Below are 16,917 nucleotides of genomic sequence, written 5' to 3' on the forward strand. Positions count from 1 at the left end.
AACAAGATCTACCTCACATTTGCTCGGATAAATGTGGGCGTGGCTTCGAACAGTTTGCCAATAAAACAACGCTGATTTTGAGGTTCTAAATATGAACGGAAACTCGTGAAACTTTGCACACACATCAGGCCTGACAAAATCATCAATATTTTATTAGTTTCTCTTGCAGTTTTTTAAAAAATGGCTCACTATCGCCCTCTAGAAATCGAGAAGTAATTTTTTAAAGATAAAAGACAAGACAAATTTATTTAATTTGTGAACGTTGGAAAAACAACTTGGTCCTACCTACCAAAAGTCCCTTTTTCTTTTCCTTTTTTTTTTTATTGTAAACATGTCAACATGGATGCAGATCCGTTCATGTCCTGCCGCTAATGTAACATAGATGTAAAATGTCCCCGCGTCATTTGCGACCGTGAACCTGCTATGATAGCCAGGTCAGGAACATGTCATCAACATGGCAGCCGTCCCTAAGTGGAAGCGCCGTGTAAACGGATTAATTAGCAGGCAAATTGGCTTTATGAAGCTGTTGCGAGCTTGTATACAAAAGCTGGCGGGTGAGTCATCCGCGTTCATTTCACCCCCAATCGCTCATCGTTTCAAATTGAAGATTTGGTGTGGACGCTCAATGTACGGTGAGATTGTTTCGTTTTAAACCACTTCAAGATTCTTGCTGTGACTGAAGCGCAACAAAGGGTGCCATCAACAAGCAGCGCAGCGTTGCGGAGGGTTGAACATTTTTTAAGGAAGTTTTAAAAGGTGTAAAGTCATTTTTTGGGGCATTTTAAATTATTGATGGGAATTTACAGGAATAAACCTGCAAGTCAAAAAAACGTATTCAGCACTGATGGTGTTTTGTTCTATTTTTGACTACATAAGTTGAAACAAAAGCATAATAAATCATGACTTCTCTTAGAAAGGTTTAAATATTTCTTGGCTGGATGAAATGTAGGATTTCTTTCATCTTTATTCATTACTATGGAAAGTGTCCCACTTTCTATTTCCATACTTCTCCAAGTAAGAGAAGTATTATTTTTAATAAACTCAATTTGTAATCATTCCCATGGAAAGTGTTTATTCATATTTCAAATATTTGTAAGCTACAGGAAATGTTTTTAATTTGTGATTCCTTTTATTCCCTAATTTTTTTTTCAGTCTGTCCTAAATAATTTTTTTCAAATTGAGTTATACAGAGAAAGTATCACAAATATTTAATTCTTATTCATGCCATTGAAAGGGTCTATCAGCAAAATGTATTTAAAAAATATTCTTATTGATTCCCAAGCAAAGTGTCTAATTTTTAAATATTTGAAATGTGTCGTTTGCATTATAAGGGGGATTGTATTTTTTTGGGTGGAATTCTTTGAAAATGTCCTGAAATCCAATCCAATATTTATATATATAAAAAAAAAAATTATGTTTCTTTGTCTTTCAACGGGTAGTGTTTTGCAATCTGGGTTGCAATCTGCCGATCAACCATGAGCGAGATCGGCAGATATCAATTCAGATCACATTTTTAAATTAAACCGTAATTGTAATCATCGATTAACCTGTCAATTAATTGAAGTCACATTACGCAGTTACATAAATCATGCACATTTTAGCTTTTAGCTTCAACGGAAATTGACACCACGTTATTTTAAGGACACTTGAACTCTTGTGGCATGTCCCCCCCGTTTTAACTTTGAGCATCTGGCCCTCCCCAAAAATCTCCGCACGCCGCCGGTGCTTCGCGTGTCTTCTCAGTGAGCGAACGTTCGTCATTGTTGCGCATTCCGCATCCCCCTCTCATTGACAGTCTTTTCATGAACAACATTTTATAGAGCCACATGATCCCTCTCGTCGAATTTTGCAGCTCTGCGGTCGGTATGATTGCCTTTTGGCAGCCTGTTGTGCATGTTGACACGCGGGCTCGTGTTGTATGACGGTACCGAGGCACTGATGGCTTGCGCTTATTAGGAAAAGGGAAGTCATGATCGGAGATGAGGAGGAATTATGTCACGGCTTTCGCGCCACCAATTTCACATTTCGTCCTCACGCTGGCTGCCAGTCATTTATACAGTCATGTTCTTAAATACTCTGACACGGCGCAGTCACTTGGCAGTCGATGAGAAACTATGGAGTGCACAGGTGATGGTTTGCATCACGGGTGGCCAAAGCTTTCAAAGTGAAATTGGAGATTTGGTCTCTTCTCAGGACACAAACGGACAAAAAAAAAAAATACACGTCTTCAACTTCATCTTAGAAGTGTCATTTTTAGTGGATCACTGGCTTCATACCTTTTGATAGTTTTTCCGTTTTGTCTTATTTTGCAGGGTGTAGACTAGGATTGAGAAATGAAGAATAAACAACCATATGATATGATTGCTATTTTTGGCAAATGATATTGAGTGTATTGTATATGTATCATTCCTATTTTCATGCGAGAGAAGAAAATACCCAAAAAACTGTTTTTCTTCTCGCAACGCAAGTTTTGAACATGTTAAAAATATTTTTGCAGCGTCTGCCTGCGTTCGCCGCTCAGTGACCTACGAGTATAGCCGTTCATTGTTTGACCTATAAAGAAACGCAAAATGACAACACAATGTCATGCGTACTGTCGACAGAATTTAGCCACGCAAAAAACAAAACAAAACCTTTTTTGTCTTGGCAATCACAAATCTAACGTGAAATTTACGCCTACACACAAAAAACAGCCTTCAGCTGACAACCAGGTTGATGTTCTTTTTTTTTGAAGTTTTTTTTTTTTGTGTGTGTTTTTAGGTGATCATAACATTCCTTGTCCTAATTAAAGAGATGCTACAGTACAGTAAATATCATAAATATTGTAGAAAGCAGTTTACCAAAAAAAAAAAAGAAATATTTGGTACCTAGTTTACGCATGTCGGTAAATTCACAAATACGCAGGGCTTCTTTGTTAACGCTTTCAATCGACAAGATTAAGAGGAAAATGCCACCATCAAAGTTATGTTTCATGTTTTGTGTTTTTGATAATGTTTTCCCTCTGACAGTGAATATATATATATATATATATATATATATATTAACATGACAATAATTTGTGACTGAAAAAAAGGGATGAAGGCCTTGGCTGGTGGGAGTTATCTGACGGCAACTATTTGAATTATGACACTACCGCTGGCGGCGTATGAAAGCCTCCCAAACGACGCACTAGATGTGAAGTCACGTTTTTTCTTGCAGCGATGCATGAGCATTTCCTTAACACAACGTAAATCACAAAAAGATGGCCAACCATTCATCCATAAGCAAACGTGTGGACTGAACCAGCTCAATAATTCACACAAGCATGTAAGAAATGTATTATACATGTTACAAGATGTATAAATGAAATTATATTAGGAAAGGTTTAATAGAAATATTTATTTTCAGAATGTCACCAAAATTATTTGTCTTGCTTTACATCCACGAAGGATCAAATGTTTCTCCTGACCTATTAATCAATACCATAAAAGCTTGCTCAATGCTCTTTCAGTCAATTTCTAGTTTGCTAATGAAGGCACCTGAATTACATTGAATTGTTGCTGCTGTTTCTCAGGAGGACTAAATGAGGCTGAGGAATGTGACTCGCCTGACCACTGGGTGGGGTTGTTAGTCCAGCTATCATCCTCCAGGTGAAAGGCCAATCATAGATGATATTTGGGAAGTGATTCCTACCAAAAAAAAAAAGAAAACATTGTCATAAAAAGGTCAACTGTTATTTTTAAGGCAATCCTAGGCCTGTTTGCTGCAACGGTTTTGGTCTCAGCATGGCAATTTTCGCCATTCATCTCATAAAAAAAAAAACAAAACTCCCTAACACTAATGAATAGGAATGTTGTTGTTTTTTTTTTTTGCATTGATGGCAACAATAAAGACAGCCTCTCAGGAATCATCATTTAATGCTGTCAACTCTTACCATCTGCTGTTCAAAAACAAGGTGAGGACGTCCTCCCACCCCCCAAAAAAAGGGACTGATTAATATCACATTTATGAAGATTAGCTGTGATTAACGAACACCGACGCTAGATTAGTATGTCAAGGTTTCCCCATTTCATATTCAGATTTTGCGCCGTTCCAGCCTCAGTAGAAAAAAAACCCTAAAAAAAAAACAAAGCAACTAATCATAATAATGTCCCGGGCAGATTTTAATAGATGCATTAGGATTGATAGACCCCCGGGGGGAAACGGGTTACCAGTCTGACGATGAGATCAGATAGTCGTGCGGGTTGATTGAAGACAGCCACGTCATAATTCGGACGCAAGACAAATAGTCAAATGAAGGTTCATTGGAACAAAGATAAGACACTGGGCAAGAATATAGTATATGGTTGCCTGAGAACATTGGCACAATTTGAATTTTGCTGTTTGTCTATGATGCTAAAACCATGAGGCACAGAAATGAAGTACGGGAGATGAATACACAGAAAGGTACACGTGTGTTACTCGGACAACTACTGACTGCAGTTGTTTGTTTACATTCAAAGTTCAACCATGACTTCAATCATGTTCTAAACAACATCAGTCTTCACTTCAATAAAACTCTGGCGCTTCTTTTATATTTTATAAACAAAAACATTATGCAGTCAACCTCACCGAGCTCAAGTCATCGTTGGAATTATTATTTCATTCTTGAACACAGGATTACATTTTGTACTATATACTTGTGATAGAAATACATAGCTTACCTACTGTATATTCAGTGATATTTCTGTTAATTCATTTATTGATCTCTGCACAATCCACTTGTGGTTTTCAATGCTCACAGAAAAAAAGATGATTCGATGTGTGTAAGCGAGCATGTCCGCACACACAAAACGAATGTAATCAGGCCAGGAAAGTGTCCGCAATGGGCCAACGAAGACAGTGGCAGTCACGCAGCACAGCCAATTGTATGAAATATTGGGTGAGGAATAAATGCTGAAAATAAAGTTCGAATGGCGTGTGTGTGTGTGCGCGCTCGTGCATGTGCCAGCTGCTGTTTCATGGCAGATTAAAGCCTCCCGTGGTCAATTTGCTCTCCCTAATGTCAGGTCCCCTCCAACAACAGGAATGACTGGTAGCCTAGCAACCGTGGCCACAGCTAAGGGAAGCGCAACCATGCATACAAAATCCACACTGCTTAGGTGTGTTTATGTGCATTTTTATTCCAAATGTAAATCCACCGCCGTCACACTGAATTCATCGGCGTGTGCGTGTGCGCCAGAGAAAAAAAAAATAAAAGAGAGAGAGAGAGAAAGAGAGAGAGTTTAGTCTGTTTGGTGAGGGAAAAAAAAACGTCACATGCATCCTAATTCCCATTTTCCCTTAAGTTCCTCTTTTAACGACTCCATCTTGCATACTAAGAAACAAGGTATCCCTCTACAGCTTTTGTCTCCAGCATCACAATCTTTAGTTAACTTTTTATTTAATAAAGTGTTCACGCTGTCCTTTAGGTCACAATTTTTCATTTGTGCTGTATTACATGATATGTAATTTTATTTTAACTGAATTGACTGGATATTTATCACATCTGTCTAAGTCAATAGATACGCACACACACACATGCACACACACGCATGGAGCCTACGTCACACCCAGCAGTCACTGATTGACAAGCTGGAGGCTTGAGGAAATGTTTTACCCCACCTTGGTCCTATCTATTGCACTGAAGAGGAGCTACCGCGCATGTCCACCTTGAATGACTCCGTGCGCTGACAATTTTGTGGCCAGGACTTGAAATATGTTGCAAAATCAGCCAACAAAAAAGGATGAAACAAGCTTTGTACTCACAGTTAAAATGAAATATTCAGGTTCTATTTTATTTATTATTTTTAATTTAAGGTGATTCAGATGAGCGGTCGGGTGGTGCCTTAGCACCCTCTGTAAACCAGCATTTGCTGGCCAAAGTCAGTTATGATAGACTGCAGCGCTACAGAAGAGGGATGCAAGTATGGATGTATTTATTTATTATTTATCGTATTTTCTCGATTCCAATGCTATTTACTTATTCGTAGCTGTGTTTCATTATTATATCGGCTAGCGTGACCAAATGGTTAAGAATTGTTATCAAAGCGTGCGCCTGCCATTGTGCTTACACTTTGGTCAAGCAAAGCAAAAGGAAAAATAAAAATAAAAACACTGGAGCAGGAGAGCCATGAGCCAGCACGAGCAGCAGCAGATTACATTAGCAAGGCATGAGGCAGCCAGAAGGTCAGTGAATCACATCGTCGTTCAATACGAGTCAGATGACACAAGCTGAGGCGTCCGAGCTGACTGCTGACAGTGGACGCCGCTCGCTCGCACCCTAAACTCCCCCCGCCACCCCCCCCTCTCCCTCCCGCCGCCACGTTTTCACACCTCAGCATGCTGCGTGTCGATGCACATGCGAAGCTGCACGCGGTGGAAGAATGTTTTGCTGAGCTGCAGAGTAACTTCATGATAGCGCTCACGCTACATTGAGACATAATTGCAGCGGGGAAATTTGCATCAGGGGCAAATGACATGAAAAGCAAAAAGTGTGTATTGAATGAAAATAGTTACGCTTGTGCACACGCAGTGAGCGTAACATGGAAATTTGCGCGTAACCAACAAAAAAGCGCGACACATTGAAGCCCGAAGTTTGGTTCATGCTCGACACTTGCGTGAGGAGTTACACGGATCCACCTGGCGAAATTACAGCATTAAAACCGCGTCACTCCGCGTGGCGTTCACTAGGCCACATTTCCTGCACCGCACGCCTCACGAAGATTTGTCGTGAAAACATGGCAGAGGCGCAAAAGATGTGTGTTTTCTATCTCCTTCTATCCACTTATACTTTGTACTTACTTATTTCTACCAATTATTTGTTTGAATTTATTTTGTTAAATATACGTTCACTGTTGTCCATATAGTTTATTGATTATTAATAAAACAAAAGAGGCGCTTCTACTTACATTGCGATGAAGTGTTGTTCATATGCTGTAGACACTCTTGACTGCCCCCTTTAGTCGAAGAGAATATTGGCTAAGAGTATAATTGATGTGACAGTTGTCAACCAAATTCCACAGGTCTCATCTCCGCACAGAACATGCGTCAAGCGTAAACCAATCTTCAGTCTGGCCGGAAATTGTGGAGCATACTTTCAGAAATTATAGGACACTTGCAAATAAAAACGAATCATTACCAGCCGAGTAAAAAAAAAAATGGATCTTAGACGTTTTTAGTCGTCAATGGCAGTAAATGAGTTAAATATGTAACTCACCATTTTAATGATTAGAGCTGTCAGTGGTGGGAAGTGAAGGCCTTCCCTGCTGATCCAACACAACCAAACACATTTATGTCATATTTATCCAAATGTTGTATTTTTAGGTGAGAGTTTTTATCCAATCAGAATTCAGCTAGCTGGTGTTGCCAGGCAGATTTCATAGTGTGCTTTCCGACTCAACCGTGCGGGCATCTGTGCTGTGTGAGTGAATGGGCTCTTTGAGTTGAGAGACAGTTGTGTTCACGCGTCCTGTGTTCATCACTTGTCAATCAACAAATCCAACAAATCGGCGACTGTTAGAAAATCTCAAATATATTCTTGCTTTTTTTAAGCCACAACGGCCGAAAGAGGGAAAAGTGTGGATTTGATTGCAGATATACTTGCAAGTGCATTTTCAAGACAGACCTTTCAAGAGAAGCTAGCTCTCGTGAGCCGAAGTCGTCCAACACTCAATCGTGCGGAAGTGTGTCTGTATATTAATCGTCCAGCCGTGGTGTCATAAATGATGCTACGCTATTATGAGGGGGATATATTCAAGTCGGACTAAGTAGGACTTCATCGAAGGCCGACACGTGAAACGCACGGCCAACCACTGCTGGAGTACGGAAGAGGAAAAGTGCTGAAGTCAACGGGATAAAGTGGAGCTAAAAAAAAAGCGTTTTACACACATACACACACACACGGGAGAATATTTGTTCCACAGCAAAACCAGTCCTAATTTTTGCTAAAAGTGTCAATATTTTGAAAGTGCCATGATACGCTGCAGGTAAAAGTAAAGGTGGAAGTAAAAAGACACCCGATTACATAGCAAAAGCAAGTAAGACAACTCACTGTTGCCCATCAAGTTGAAATCATTCGCTTTCAAACTATTTGATTCCATTGGTGTAATTTTCCTGATATGTTGCCTGCCTAAGTGCTTGGTGCTCCAGCAAAAGGCACCACTGCAAATCAGGTTATTTAAAAAGCAACATTTCCCCTCAGTACAAAGCGCCTCATATTTTAGCATGAAAGGAAAAAGAGCCTTCACGAACTGAAGGTTTGGTGCACTTTCTAAAAAAAAATCAATTACCACTACACCTGCTAAAGTGCTCTGTCGCGAACGAAGCAAAAATTCTGAGTGTCTGTTATGTCTTTCACAGATCACATTGACTTAGATATGCTCTCTCTACTTTTAATGGGCAGCACTTACAGTAGATGAGTAGTTTGGCACTCTTAGCCCATTATACTGTTAGTGGACACACAGTGCAAATCAGGCGGGTCAAAGATTTTAGTGTGCTCCAACGTTGGAGTGCACCACTCGGTTGAATTCTAATTAACCTGCCGAGAAAGGAGTGGACAAGTTGGGCCTCTTCCGATGAAACATAAGAAGCACTAATGCTTACGTTTATCATTAGTAGGAATCATAGCACACGCAGAAATGTCTCATCAATATCGACGGAATGGTTGAAGCTCTGCTCCAACATCGTGTACGTGTCGTTGGCGATAATGTGACGAAAGTCGAGTCAATTACAGTTCATTGATGACGTCATTGATAGGGATGGGTTAAAAAAAAATAGATTTGAATAATTTTTACGTTAGGAGGACTACAAGTCCCAGAAGACTGTTCCGCCTTTTTTTTTTTTTAACGGCTGTGCAGTAATATCGAATCGTGTCAAACGCTCGTGTCTTTAATGAATTGCCAAAGACGAAAACTAAGGACATTCTCGCTATAATTATAGTTAGTTTTATTAACGTAAAATGTAGTTTCAGTTAGGTTTCGTTTTTCTAAGTGCATTTTTTTTTTTTAGGATATTAAAATTTTTTGGGGGGGGTTATTTCATTAGTTTCTGTTCACTAAAATAACCTCGATGCAGAGTAATAAAGTCGACTCATCAACTAATCAGTTCAAGCCCAACCGCCAGTCAAAAAAGTTGTCGGACAAAGTTCAAATTTATTTCCATCCTTCCCCGCCACACGTGAGCATATCCAAAAAGAAGAGAGATCCGAAATGCATAAATACATAGAAATGGTTGAGCTTCACATATCAAATTAAAATTGGATGCAATGCTCATGAGGGTGCAATGTTAGGTCGTTTTTATGTGTTCACCTTAAACTAAGAAATCCCCCTCCTATATATACACACACACACGCACACACGCACACAGCAAACAGGATAATAGAAGAGCACAAGTTGAGATCACGCTACAGCACATGGACGGCCTAACGCGCACTACCTATATCTGGTGCGTGAATAGTTGCCGTGACAGGCAGGGCGAGATCTATTTTTCAGGAGAGGATTGAACTATTTATGAGATGACAGGCTGCTCACACGAGACTGTTCACATCTGTGTGTGCGGAATCCTTCCCAGCAACTTCTTCTATATGATCTCATACGATGAGGTGAAAGGGCTGCATTATTTACTATGAGTGGCTTTCTCAAAGTGGGCGCGGTGTGATGACATCAGGAATCGGTGCAAAATTCAAAACCAAAAGTCGCACATGCGCAAATCCGTGTTTTTTTAAGATCATATAATTAAACTTACATGGGGGAAGTGTTGGGCCTGGGGTGGGCAAACTTTTTGATTGGCGGGCCACAATGGGTTTGAAAATTTGACAGAGGGGCCGAACCAGAAGTAGATGGATGGAGTGTTTTGGTAACCTCACCTCATCTGAGAAAAAAAAATACATTTAATTTGAAATGAAAGTGAACAAAAGCATTACAACAAAATATGTATTTGACACACCACAGTATTTAGAAAATAAAACATGTACAAGGTTTATTTATTTATTCTCTTTCAAGTTCGGCGGGCCGGATTAAAACGTTTAACGGGCCACATGTGGTCCCCCGTGCCATAGGTTGCCCACGCCTGCGTTAGGCTGTAGAATTGACAATGTAGAAGCTTAATTGTTCCTCTTAGGATTTTTTTTTTCTGTCTCTTGTCCCGACGGCGTCATTTCAGAGAGACGTCAAGGAAGCTGCAAACATACTCAACGAACACGCCGCCTCCGCAATGACTAACTTCAAGATAAAGCCTAACATATAATACATTGAGTCATAGATGCCAATGCAATCGCCTTAGTAAACTTTTACTAAGGCCTCATTGGTTGTTCTCTGCATCCCAAAATGTCAATGGGCTATTTTTTTTTTTTCATCAAATTTTTTGCCGCAGGAGGGCTGAACAATTGCAGTCCACATGCTACAAAAAACTGCTCTTAAGCGCTGCGACCGAACTTGTTCATCTGAGTGGCTGAGAACTTCCAAACAAGCTGCAACTTGGAACGGACACATTTTCGCCAACAGTCACGTCCAAGGGGCGGCCTTTGTGCGATAGTTAAATTTGCGAGTGTGAGTCAGTGCGTCTGCTGATAGCAGCATGTGGCAGACGTTGCGATTGAGTGTGTGCGTGTGTGCGTGCTTGGCGTGGCGGAGCATTGCTGGAAAATGGAGCGAGGACGCTAGAAGCTGTTGGAAAGAGATGATTGGCTTCAGAACACGGTGGCCCCGTGGTGACAGATGGTTGGGTGGCGGACTCGCCGAGCTGAAATCACCCACTCACACGAATACACAAACACACACGATATTTGGCTTTGCCGATGCGCGCGTGCACACAACAACATGTGCACACTCCGGAAGACGTGTAAATTGTCCACACAGGCGCGGACATACAGTTTTAGGAAAACGTCTTTGGCCAAGACAAGCTTTGTTGTTTTAATGACCTCTTTCACAGCCGCCGTCTGAACGTACCGGAAATAGTAAAACGCGCAGTTTGCAGGACGGAGCAAAAGCAACTCATTTCAATTTGCAACGCGGTCGTGCAAGGGACAAACATTGTATGATTGTTACATGGAATTGGTTGCTAATAACTTGACATAAATGGAGCAGAATAGTGTGAAGAGCTGTTGATTATGTCTCAACAAGTTTGCCGGCTCACTGAAGTGTATGAACTGTGAGTTCAAATGCTTGGATTATAAAAAATAAAAATTCAGAATTCAGAGAGTGATTCTCCCAATCCATTTATTTGCTATAGCATCTGGAGCATATGCCAGCTGAATTTTAGACGTGAGGTGGGGGTGCGGGTCGGGGCCGACAATTTTTATGAATAAGGCTGGAGTGTCGAGGCCGGATTGGCACCGAGATAGCAGCCGGAGCACGGGGGACTGACCGGCAAAAAAGGGTCAAGTGCCCAGCTCTGCTCACCATAGTAATATACATTGTAAATTGAATTCATAAAAAAAAACTATATACAAATTTTTTTTCCATGTTGAAAAAATATTACTTGTTTACTGCATGTAAAGAATGATTTTGTACTGTGAATGCACATAAAGGTACATAAAAAAATTGTTAAAACATTGCCTTTTAATATAGCAACAACTTTGCTAATTTAAACAGAACAGACCCACGAGAGAAAAATCAAGATTTATTTAGCGTATTTTCTGAACTATAGAGCGCCCCCACTGGTGAAAGAAAAATGCACAGAAATGCTGCACCGTTGTATTAGCCGCATGGTTCAAAATCAAGGAAAAAAGTCGCGGCATATAGTCCGGAAAAAACATTTTTTATATCCATGTATATAATAATATATACCGTACATAATAATATTTTTTTTACGATTATGATTATATTATGAGTGTAATAATCATAATTGAAATTCAATTAATTGCACAGCCCTACACTTCTGTATAATGTCTTTCAGTACAGACCTGTTTTTATTTCTTAAAACTTGCCACAACCCCAAAAAAAAAAAACTTTTCGGGGGGGCCGGTCTAACCGACTAATTCATCTCACTGGGGGAAACTTGACTTCATATACAAGTAAGTGCCTCAAGCACATTCAAACACAAACAAGCACAAATTGGAGAAATACCGCAACATGCAACCATTACAATCTAAGCAGTGGCTGTGTTTGGCCGCCCATCTCCCTGAGCAAACATCAGGGGAGCCGGAGGGGGCCCCGCTGCCTCCAGCAGCCAACAACAGCACCTCTCACCGTCACCGCCACCATTATCACCGGCATCAGCGTCCAAGCGACAAATAGCACCAGTGCGCTTGACATGGAGGCGCACGCCAAAAGCAAACATGCAAGGCGAGACGGCGAAAGGGAGAGAAAATGTCATCACAAGCCAGTTGGGGAGCAATACAAGCAGGGTTGATGCAGGCCCTGGATTACATCTCACTTTGGCTACTTAAGGTCCAAGCGGTGACTTTGCACTAACACAGACCCCTATAAAGAAGATTTATGCTCTACTTAAGTGCTTTGCCAAATGAGTTTTGCAGTAAATATACTTTATGCCTTTGTTGTGCTGACTGCATTATTTTTTTTTCTAAAGGCTTCCATCTTCTACTACAAAGAAGTCAGAGTTGTCTCCACTTTGGGATCAATGTATCAAAAATCAGACTTGGTTTTCGGTACCAGCTATGGGCCAGTTTCACATGAAGCAATATTTTGAAGGGCCGCCATACAAACAAATATATATTATATTTCATTTGTTTCTATGTCTATATATTTCAGAGTTTCCTACCGTGACAATTGCCGTGGTGAATTCCTTCCACTTTCCTAAATGATTCCAACAGAATGAAATTCCACTCACGAGGCCCTTTGTGCCAGTGCTGGTGAGCACAAATGGGCCTAATAAGCTGTGGAACCCATTCAGGAAGTTGTCATCGAAGTCCCCTGTGAAGTTTCCGCGTTCCAATGCAACATTTCCCGCATTCTCAAATCACACAATTCTTGCTTAAGGGCGGCAATCTGTTGTCTGTTGCTCATGCCGCGACACATTTCATGCCATCATTAGTGGGAATGAGCAATAACACTAGCCTGGATCAAATGAATGAAAAGTACAAATTGACTTGTTTTTAAACAACAAAGCCTATGGCTTGTTGAAACACAATGGAATATTTAGTCCTTTTATTTTAAGCTTTTAATACACATTGCGCCATTGCATTCAAATGTGAAGGACACGGTACTGAGTTCATATCCAACTCTGTAGTGACAGCGACTCACTCATATGATTTGTTTGGAACAATTTCTACTCCAGATATTCTTATACAACTCACCTAATTTGCATATCCGGGTTTGGGACCTGCAGTGGCTTGGTATTGGGATGCTGGCTGGGAATCGAAGCCACACCACCTGCATGCAAGGCAGTAACATGTATCAGTACACCACCAGTGGTCATTGTATAGAGAGACCATACGAAAAATAATTCGGGTTTTCTTTTAGATATATATTCTCTCTCTCGCTCTCTATAGATATATATATATATATATATATATATATATATATATATATATATATATATATATATATATACACATACATATATATATGTACACACTGCACATTTTGTGCATATTGTCATAACAATCAACTCGTATTAATATTATTCTGAATGTCATTCATGACTCCAAATATATAGGCTCTCTCGGCTCGCACACTCACCTGTGTGAGCAGTGCCAATAAACTCAAGTTGCCAAGAGTCGACTCACAACCGAAAGCCAATTGCTTGAAAACAGCAAGGGCGCCAACAATGAACCACGATATTGACTGTATGTGAAAATTGTTTTGAGTCCAGTTGTGCAACTTGGCAGTGAACACAGCGTGTGCTCTTGAGAAGCGAGGCACCATGTTCTTATTTGCATGTGCAAAAAGAAAAGTTGCAGCTGAGACAAACGCAGCTATTTTGTGCGTCATGCAACAGGAAAGATGCAAGCGAGCCGGAGCAGCAGATGGCGTGTAAATAATGTATATGCTCTCACGGGAGCACGCGAGTCTGTCTGGTTTTGGGTTTGATGCACCAGGCTGGACGCCCACACACTGTGACCCTGTAATTGTAAAGGACCAAAGCGTTGTTTTCACGTGCGCCAAGAACAAGATGATCCAAGGTCAACTACATGCTAAACTTATTCTTACCTGCTTCCAACTCGCTAAAGTGCTGCCGTTTTACATGCAGGCAATAAGTCATTCATTCTTTGCCATTATTGTATTTAAATGACAACACCTACAGAGGAATTTTTTTGTCTGTTCCCGAAGCAACGCCTACTGCAGAATGGAGCCAATCACTGCTGCAGCTCTACTGGTTGGGATTCATTCTCGCTCCACAAGAGTAACTCATCTGACCACTTTTTTTTGTCATTTCCAGACATTTGATTTCTCTTGTCAGCGCATGTTTTCACAAAACAAACAAATAAACAAAAAAAAGCATGCTATTCTCTCAATCAGGGGTGGGCAAACTTTTTGATTGTTGATTCACTATGGGTTCTAACATTTGACGGAGGGGCCGGACCAGGAGCAGAGACGAAGTGTTTTGTAAACCTAACCTCATCGGAGAAAAAAAATAAATACTATTATTTAATTAATTTTCATTATTTAATGTATTTAATATTTAATTTTAAATGAAAATTAACAAAAGGATTACAACAATATACACGTCTTTGACACACCACAGTATTTAGAAAATAAAACACGAACAAGGTTTATTCATTTAATTTTCCTCAAGTTTGGCGGGCCGGATTAAAATGTTGAACGGGCCACATGTGGCCCCCGGGCCGTAGTTTGCCGGCAGGTTTTTTTTTCAATCGCGAGCCCAGTCCGAACAGTGGTGCTTGATCCGTATGCATCTCGGGTCAAAGATGATCCGTTACACCATGAGTCACGAGTCCATCATAGATGGATCGAACGGACAAAAGCCTGTCACTCTTCAAAAGAAAATATTTTTTAGCCTCAAATAATAAATAAACCAGAAGTACTGCAAGTGGTTTTGTTTTCTTTCAATTGTGACCAACTGTGACTGGTCCAACCTGGCCCACGAACCAGTACTGGGTCGCAGCCCTGCGATTGGGCACCTGCTGATCTAAAAAAAGTAAAGATATAACAAGCAGCTTGTCATGAATAAAAGGATCTGTGCCATCATAGCTTGCGTGTGTGTTCCTGAACCGAAGCAAAAAAGGACCTCGTTGTCACGCACACCTTTTAATAAATAGCACCCATTGAAGTTATGAGTCTTTAGCTTCAGTCGAGCAGACAAAAGAGGTGAAAGGGGGCACGCCGTTAACGTCAGCGCGTACCAAGGGGAGCTGGAGGGCAACAATGGCTCCCCCGCTGCAGATTTGACGAGGGAAGATTTGCCAAAGACAAGTAGCTCCTTATGATATAATACGCTTCCGACTGTGCCGCCTCTCGCTTGTCATTTGGCTGAGCTGCCTTCTGCATCTCGGCGCGGCAGGATGCTGACATTCACACCACGGAGCGGGTGTGATGCGCTCTCACCAAAGCAGATGAAAAGTGGTTTATATAGAAGCTGAGAGGCAGTATCATATGGTTGCAGCAGGTGATGGAACAAAGCGAGCATCCCCCCGTCGGAGCAGGTTTTATTTTGGTCCTACTGATTTATATGCGGTGTGTTGTGAACTGCTAATTCCAGAACAAGCTGCCTGATATTTATTGGAGTCATTTTGTGGGTTGGTTCTTGACCACTAATCCAAGATGACCGTTGGTCTGAACGAATTCGGAAAATAATCAAACTATGATTATTTTTTTAACCCCTCAATATTGCGATTATATATAGAGCCCCTAAAGCAACATGGGGGGGGTGGGGGTTATATATTTCTCATCCTAACCGGAAACTTTCTCGTCCAAACGAGCCAACTTTCTTGTCTGAACGTGAAACTTTTTCATCCAAACCAGAAACTTTCTCATTTGGATGAAAAATACATTCATGTTTTCCCCCCCATGTCACTTTAGGGACTCCGTATGATTACAATTGAATGAATTAATTAAATCAATTAAATTATTTTTTTCTTTCTGTGTATTTTTTTAAACAAACAAAAGCAGTATATTTATTCTGTATTGCAATAAACACCATCAGATATACTTTACATAATTATTTTGGTCTTATCCGTCAAGCTGACACTAAAATTAAACAACTGAAACTTGAATTAAAATGATAGCAGGTTGTTCAATTCAAGTTGTCAATTAAGTCAACAATTTGACTTACAGTCATTTTAATTGTTCACTACAATTATTACGCAAACATTTTTTTTTGGGTGAATCTAGTTGATCATATCAATATTTGTGGTCGGTAAGAATTGTCCCTCTGGCCTTGAGTTTGACAAGTGTGCACTGGGGTCTTTGACGAGATCACAAATTGTCAAATTTACTCTAAAATTGTGGTCAAAGCAATTGTACCGCCTTTTTAGGAGGTAACAGCATAGTTAAAACGGAGTCTTGGAAGTGTTAAGCTTCGAAAGCCTTCTATACCTGAAGGAAGTGGCCTCGCGTTGACTCCGCTTTGGTGTCGACCTTGATGAGACAGTCAGGTCATTAGGTTTCTAACAAAGCGAGAGGGAAGACGAGAATGTCTGGACATCTCATTTTCCAACAGCCATCATTTCCTCTCCCAGCTCAGTAATATTCTCCCGTGTGATTTAGCTTTTATAGGTGTCATTACAGGACATTACTGTCTTGCCTGTTCTGATTTTTAAACCTCCCGGCATAATATTCCTCTCCCTCACATTCTGTCTGAAGCAGGACAATGAGAAAAAAAATAAAATAAAAACCTAATCGTGATTCAAAAATGGACGTAAAGCATCGAGGCAAAAATGCCGACGAGGCATCCGGTGTGTTGCCTTCACTGATCCTTATAGTGGCTCGGACAAACGCAAACATCCGCTTTCTATAGCGCTTATCCTCATTTAAGCCGCCCACTGACTGAACCATCGGC

General features: G+C 40.6%; 1 long non-coding RNA gene across 1 annotated transcript; it reads right to left on the bottom strand.

Moving 5' to 3' along the window:
• Window positions 1-3,539: 3,539 nt before the first annotated feature.
• Window positions 3,540-16,820, bottom strand: LOC148324416 (uncharacterized). Its single transcript, XR_015846396.1, has 3 exons — window positions 16,455-16,820; window positions 13,253-13,328; window positions 3,540-3,668 (listed from the first exon to the last, which is right to left on the bottom strand). It is a non-coding gene; the product is annotated as an uncharacterized LOC148324416 (long non-coding RNA).
• Between the last annotated feature and the right edge of the window lie 97 nt (window positions 16,821-16,917).

The sequence above is a fragment of the Idiotropiscis lumnitzeri genome, chromosome 13 (assembly GCF_059441095.1).
Source record: "Idiotropiscis lumnitzeri isolate Australia: NSW breed Sydney's pygmy pipehorse chromosome 13, RoL_Ilum_1.0, whole genome shotgun sequence".
NCBI classification, from domain to species: domain Eukaryota; kingdom Metazoa; phylum Chordata; class Actinopteri; order Syngnathiformes; family Syngnathidae; genus Idiotropiscis; species Idiotropiscis lumnitzeri.